Below are 6,258 nucleotides of genomic sequence, written 5' to 3' on the forward strand. Positions count from 1 at the left end.
GAGTTGTCAGGGTTTCTGGTTAGACACCAGGAAGGACACTTGAGGTCAACAGGGGTGAGGACACAGCTAATAGAACTCTTCACATGTGCTATAGAAAGATCCCCAAGATGTATTGTGTAAGAAGCAAGATTTAGAACATAGTACTTCAATTACTATAAACATACACACAATCACTAAAGAATGTAAATCCATTTGCAAATGCAAAGATACTCTCTGCCAAGATGAATTAAAAAAAAACAGTAAACAGTTTTCCTTAGAGAGGGGAACTGTTTGGGGCACCTGGGTCGCTCAGTTGCTTAAGCAGCTGACTCTTGACTTGATCTCTGAGTGGTGAGATCGAGCCCTGCGTTGAGCTCTGTGCTCAGTGGGGACTCTGCTTGAATTTTCTCCCTCTGCCTCCCCCCCACCCCGCCTTGCACAAGCTCTCTCTAAAAATAAATAAATAAAATATTTAAAAAAGAGAGAGGGGAACTGAGTGGCTAGGAGTGGGGAGGGAAGGGGGCTGACTTTTCACTGTGTGTACATTTTCGTCTCCGTATCTTTTGAATTTGGTAGCACGTACTTCCAAAGATACATACTTATTTCTTGAATACTAATTTTGCATCATAAAAACAAAGTTTTTGGGGCACCTGGGTGGCACAGTTGGTTAAGCCCCAGACTTGGTTCAGGTAGTGATCTCAGGGTCATGAGATCGAGTCCCGTGTCTGGCTCTGCTCTCAGTGTGGAGTCTGCTTAAGACTCTCTCTCCCTCTCCCTCTGCCCTTCACCCCTACTCACTCTCTCCCTCTCTAAAAAAAAATAAATCTTTGACAAAAACAAATCAAAACAAGTTTCTAACACATACGGTAAAAGATATTCAGGTTAAAAAAAAAAGTTTGTTTCTGCCCTATTTTGTGTTTACCAGATTAACAGCAGATTTACTTAACATAAATAAGGCAGATATTCCTTAAACATTCAAGCAATACGGGAATGTTTAAAGTAAACAAAACACTCCTAGCTTACTTTCAGATAGAAAGTATATTTAATGATAAAATGTATTTTAAAATAAAAGAAATGTATTTTTAAAAATGGTCATTTTTTTACTTCTTTTTCTTTTTGTATGAATTTTTTCTTTTCTTTTTTTTTTTTTTTTGTCTGAATTTTCTATAGTGATATCTATTACTTTTATTTTGGAACAGGCCTGTAATTAACCAAATTCCTGAACATAAAGCCACTGGCTTTAGGCAACTGGTAAAGCAGTGTTGGCCTGACCTTGACCTCCCAGCAGCCTCGGACCCTTCCATTTGGCCCTGCTCTCTGTAGCCTCCTTGGCCCAAACCCTGGGCCCTGCCTCTCCTGCTGCCCTCAGATGGCCTGCCGGCCAGCCAAACCCTTCAGTCTGTCCCCATCTTAGGCTTTCTTAGCCCTCAGGACTCCCTGGTGGAACCAGGACATGGCAGAGGGCAGGTTGCTTCGGGATTCCTCTCTAGGAGGGGCGTAGGGGCTGATTTGAAGGTGTTTGTCTAACAAGCACAGCATTTTCACTTTGATAGTATGTTATAGACAAAGTTTCCAAAAGAATTTTTTATTCCTCCTTTAAGTTAGGTTGAGCAAAAAAGTGGGTGTGCGTATGTTAGGGGAGACCTGATGGAGATGGAGAAGCGGGCTCCAGCGGGGACCATCGTCCCCCGTCCTCTGATGTAGCCACGATGGGGAGAGCTTGATGTCTGCCTGCTCAGCCCCACCCTGCAGAAGACAGAGGGAAGCAAAAATACCTCCAGCCTCCTTGTCCCCAGACATGTCATTGAAAAATCTTCCTGGGCTGCCCCCATGGTCTGGGACCAAAGGTTTGAAGGTTTTCTCCTGAGACTTGTTTTCTGAGCCTTACCCCTGCTTGGCTTCTCTGCTCTACTCCTCCCCGCACGCTTCTGAGGTAATGCTAGGTCAGACCCAAGTGGGCCGGTCAGAAACTTCCAGCCTTCTCTGGTGACTTCTCTGGCAAGGTCCTTTTTACCCCGGATAACTCCTCCATTGCCTAAAATCCTTCCATTTGAGAACCATCCTCTTGCATTCTCAATTCTAAATACCTATGTAAGAACAAACAAAAAGTTCATTTTCTCCCCTGAATTATAAAAATATATAATTGTGTAAAATAGAAAGAAGTAGAACCTTCCCCACCAAAAGTCACAAAATAGCCACACACCCAGTACCTAAACAGAACCGCTATAATATTTTGGAGTATTTCTTTGAAGCCTTTAAAAATAAGGGCGCCTGGGTGGCTCAGTTGGTTGGGTGACTGCCTTCAGCTCGGGTCATGATCCCAGAGTGCCGGGATCGAGTTCTGCGTCAGGCTCCCTGCTCAGCGGGGAATCTTTTTCTCCCTCTGACTCTATCCCCGGTTCTGCTCTCTCTCTCTCTCTCAAATAAATAAATAAAATAAAATCTTTAAAATAAATAAATAAAAAATAAAAATAAATCCCTGAGTCACGATGATTATTATTGTTGCTTTATATAGTTGTGATCATTCCATACATAAACTTTGATCCTTTTTAATACAAACCATTTCAACAGAAGCATCTTTTTTTTTCATATTGCTGTAAATCCTGGCTCTGCTGTGCTGTTAGCGATGTAATCTTGGGCACATTATTTAATCTCTCTGTGCCCCGGTTGCCTTACCTGCAAAATGGGGATAACACCCATATTTTACCTTACAGGGTTTCTGCAAGGATTCAGTGAGACAATGCAGGTAAAATTCTTGGCCAACAGGGAAATGCAGTAAATGTTAGCAATTCCTCTATTGCTAGCATAGACATGGTTGATTTCATTTTTCAACGATCACAAATAATGCTACAGTGAACACCTCTGTGTCTGGAGCCTTGTCTGTATTGAGGATTAATTCCTTAGGAGAGATTCCTGGAAATGGAATTGCTGGACCAAAGGGTTAAGGCATGTTCCTGATACAGATTGTTATTGACGCTCCCGCCAGGAGAGACAGAATCCCGGTTTGATTTACTCTTCATTTATTTATTTGTTTATGTATTTCCAGCTTTCTTGAGATACAATTGACATAGAACATAATGTAAGAATAACGTGTACAATGCGATGATTTGATACACTTACAGATCGCAAAATGTTTTCCACATTATGGTTAGTTAACATGTCCTTTACCTCACATAATTACCATTTTGTTGTTGTTATGGAGAATCCTGGTTTTAAGTGGGAATCTGTCCTCGGCAGGACAGGACATGGAGCCCCCGTCCCCTACTCCAGCACACACGACTTTAGTGGGTGTGAGCTCAGAAGCCTTCTCTCTCTGAACAAGCCTGCCTGCAAGTCTGATAAGACATCTCGGCATCATGCGGGGACCTGGTAGAAGAACCCTCATCGTGCTCTTTGTAAAACCGAGGCAAGGATCTTGGGATCTCGCCCAAGGTGTGGTGAGGAACCATCGATGGCTAATGGCTGAACTGGACTTTTGTCCTCCCGGTCATAAAAGACCTTTGATTTGCTTGGCCACTTTCAAGTTTCTCAGAAAAAGTGATAACACTAAGGCCAAAGTTTGTGCCAGTTGGTCAGACTGCCTCCCTCCAGCACCCACAAGGCTGGGAGGGGAGAGGGAGGATTGCAGGCCCATGAGTGCTGGGCCAGGTTCACTGGGGTTGGGGTCATAAGGGTTAGGAGATGCTTCCCCACTGATCCTCCCACAATCATACCACAGGAAATATCCCCATGCTTTGTCAGTCTACACCCACCCCTGACACAACTGAAGGAGGTAGGTTTGACACACAGTAGACAGAAGACTTAGAATGAGATGAGGCTCTGTGGGGAGCCTGCTTCTCCTTCCCCCTCTGTCCCTGCTTGTGTTCCCTCTCTCTCTCTGTGTCAAATAAATAAATAAAAACTTTAAAATATATATATATATAGAGAGAGAGAGAGAGAGAGAGAGACTAACCTCAGTCAATACTCATGGATATCCAGTCCTATCTGAGTATCATAACGTAGAAAAAATTTAATGATGTGGAAAATGTTCACAATATGTTGTTAAAGAGGGGCACCTGGGTGGCTCAGTCGTTAAGCGTCTGCCTTTGGCTCAGGTCATGATCTCGGGGTCCTGGGATCGAGCCCCGCATTGGGCTCCCTGCTCCGTGGGAGGCCTGCTTCTCCCTCTCCCACTCCCCCCGCTTGTGTTCCCTCTCTCACTGTGTCTCTCTGTGTCAAGTGAATAAATAAAATCTTTAATAAAAATAATTTTAAAAACTATAAAAAATATGTTGTTAAAGAAAATAATTAGGTTTAGGAGGAAATGTGTAATTGCAATCTCATTTTGGTCAAAATAGGAAAACATCTGTTTTGTCAAAATGTAAGATTAAGGAGGGGTGCCTGGGTGGCTCAGTTGGTTAATCATCTGCCTTTGGCTCAGGTCCTGGTCTTGGGGTCCTGGGATCAAGCCCCACGTTGGGCTCCCTGCTCAGTGGGGAGTCTGCTTCTCCCTCTCCCTCTGTGTTTTCCCTCTGTCAAACAAATAAATAAAATCTTAAAAAAAATTAAAAAAAGAAATGTGAGATTAAGGAATATATATACACATATATATGTTTAATTATTCATGCTTTATATTTTGTCTAATGAACATGTATTGGTTGTGAAGTTTAAAATACTGTGAAATGTTTGATAAGATGAGCTGTTCTTACTGTGTTTGACTGGTTGATAAAGAAATGCTAGAGGTGAAGTGACATTGTCAAGGTCAAGCCAAGACTGAGTGGCCCATTGATTCATGGCCAGGTCTGTGACCTTTCCATTTCACGGGAAGGAAACACCTCTCCAGTAGTGTATTGAGTGTTTTGGACACACAGCATCTGAAAGATCTGATAGACTGGACCGTTCTCTCTCCCACTCACTCCCTTTTACTGGATTCCAGGGACTGATTGTTGTCTGGAGCGTGTCAGTGGCTATAAGTGCATTCTTTCTCCCATTTCAAAGTACGCTCACCAGGTTTTCTTCCGCACTTCAGGTCAGTAACATGACCCTCGAGCTCTTCTGGGCAGAGAATCATGTCAGCAGGACGGGCTGTGAAGTCTCCTGCAGACTGAGCCAGTAATAATCTGTGACTCATATCTGCAGATAACAATTTTCTAGAAAGGTGTCTGTGGAGTGAGAGGGACACACAGAGAGACAGAGACAGAGGGGCAGCAAGGCAACATGCCTAGACTTACTACCCTGGGACTGAAAGGACCCTTCCAGATCACCTATCTCATTGCTGCGTGATCTGGGAAGCTGAGGCCTGGGTTGCACAGGCCAGCAGGACAGCCAGGGCCAGAATCAGCTGGGTTTGCTTCCTGAACATCTCTCTGTGCCGTCCTTTGCTGTCCCTGCTTCCCACCCCAGTGCACGGGGATGCCACAACTCCTCCCTAGCAGATCTTCCTTCCACCTACGGCTATGTCACCAGGGACCCTAAGAACTGTGTTGGGGGATCTGCATGTTAATCTGGGCCAATGAGACAGCATGGAAGGATCTCTAGTCGGGAGAGCAGTGGGGTCAGATCTGGATCTCAGGAGGCCACTGAAACCCTCTGACTGCTGTGGACAGAATGGGTCTACGGAAGCTAGAGTGGGCTCAGGGAGCTGCTGTAATTGTCCTGGTTGGAGGCAGGGCAGCCTGGGCCAAGGCTAGGGCAATGGAGTTGGAGAAGAGTGGGTGGTCTCCCCAAGTCCTTGGATCCCTCACTGATCTCCTCCTTCTGCATTTGTAGTCAGAATCAGCCAATGTAATACCCAGTTATGGGCTTCTATTTGTTAGGACTCTTAGGTGTGACTGCACAGAAACCTGACTTGAACCAGCTCAAGGTCAGCACAGTTGAGCAGTGTCAGGCACATGGTAGGTCTTCAGTAAATGATGAATGTATGGGTGAATGAATGAATGAATGGCTCTTGACTCTGGGACCATTGTTCTTTCTACTACGCATTAGGCAATACTGACCTTAAGCCTAAATTCTATAATCCTAAGTATTCCAAGGCCATCTATTCTGGGCTTGCACCCAACTCAGGAATCCCCTCTACATCATGTCTGACAGATATCCATTTGGCCTGTCTTTGGAATTCTCCAGGGACAAGATACTCACTGCTTCAAAAAGCAATCCATATTAACAACCAACCAACCAAATAGTAGTTTAAAAATCAGCTATATTGAATATAATTTATGTAAAATAAAGTGCACCAACTTAAGTATAAAATTCAATGAGTTTGACAAACATGTACAGTTACATAACCACCACCACAATGCC

This window comes from Leptonychotes weddellii, chromosome 7, assembly GCF_054177405.1.
Source record: "Leptonychotes weddellii isolate Sample4059 chromosome 7, ASM5417740v2, whole genome shotgun sequence".
NCBI classification, from domain to species: Eukaryota; Metazoa; Chordata; class Mammalia; order Carnivora; family Phocidae; genus Leptonychotes; species Leptonychotes weddellii.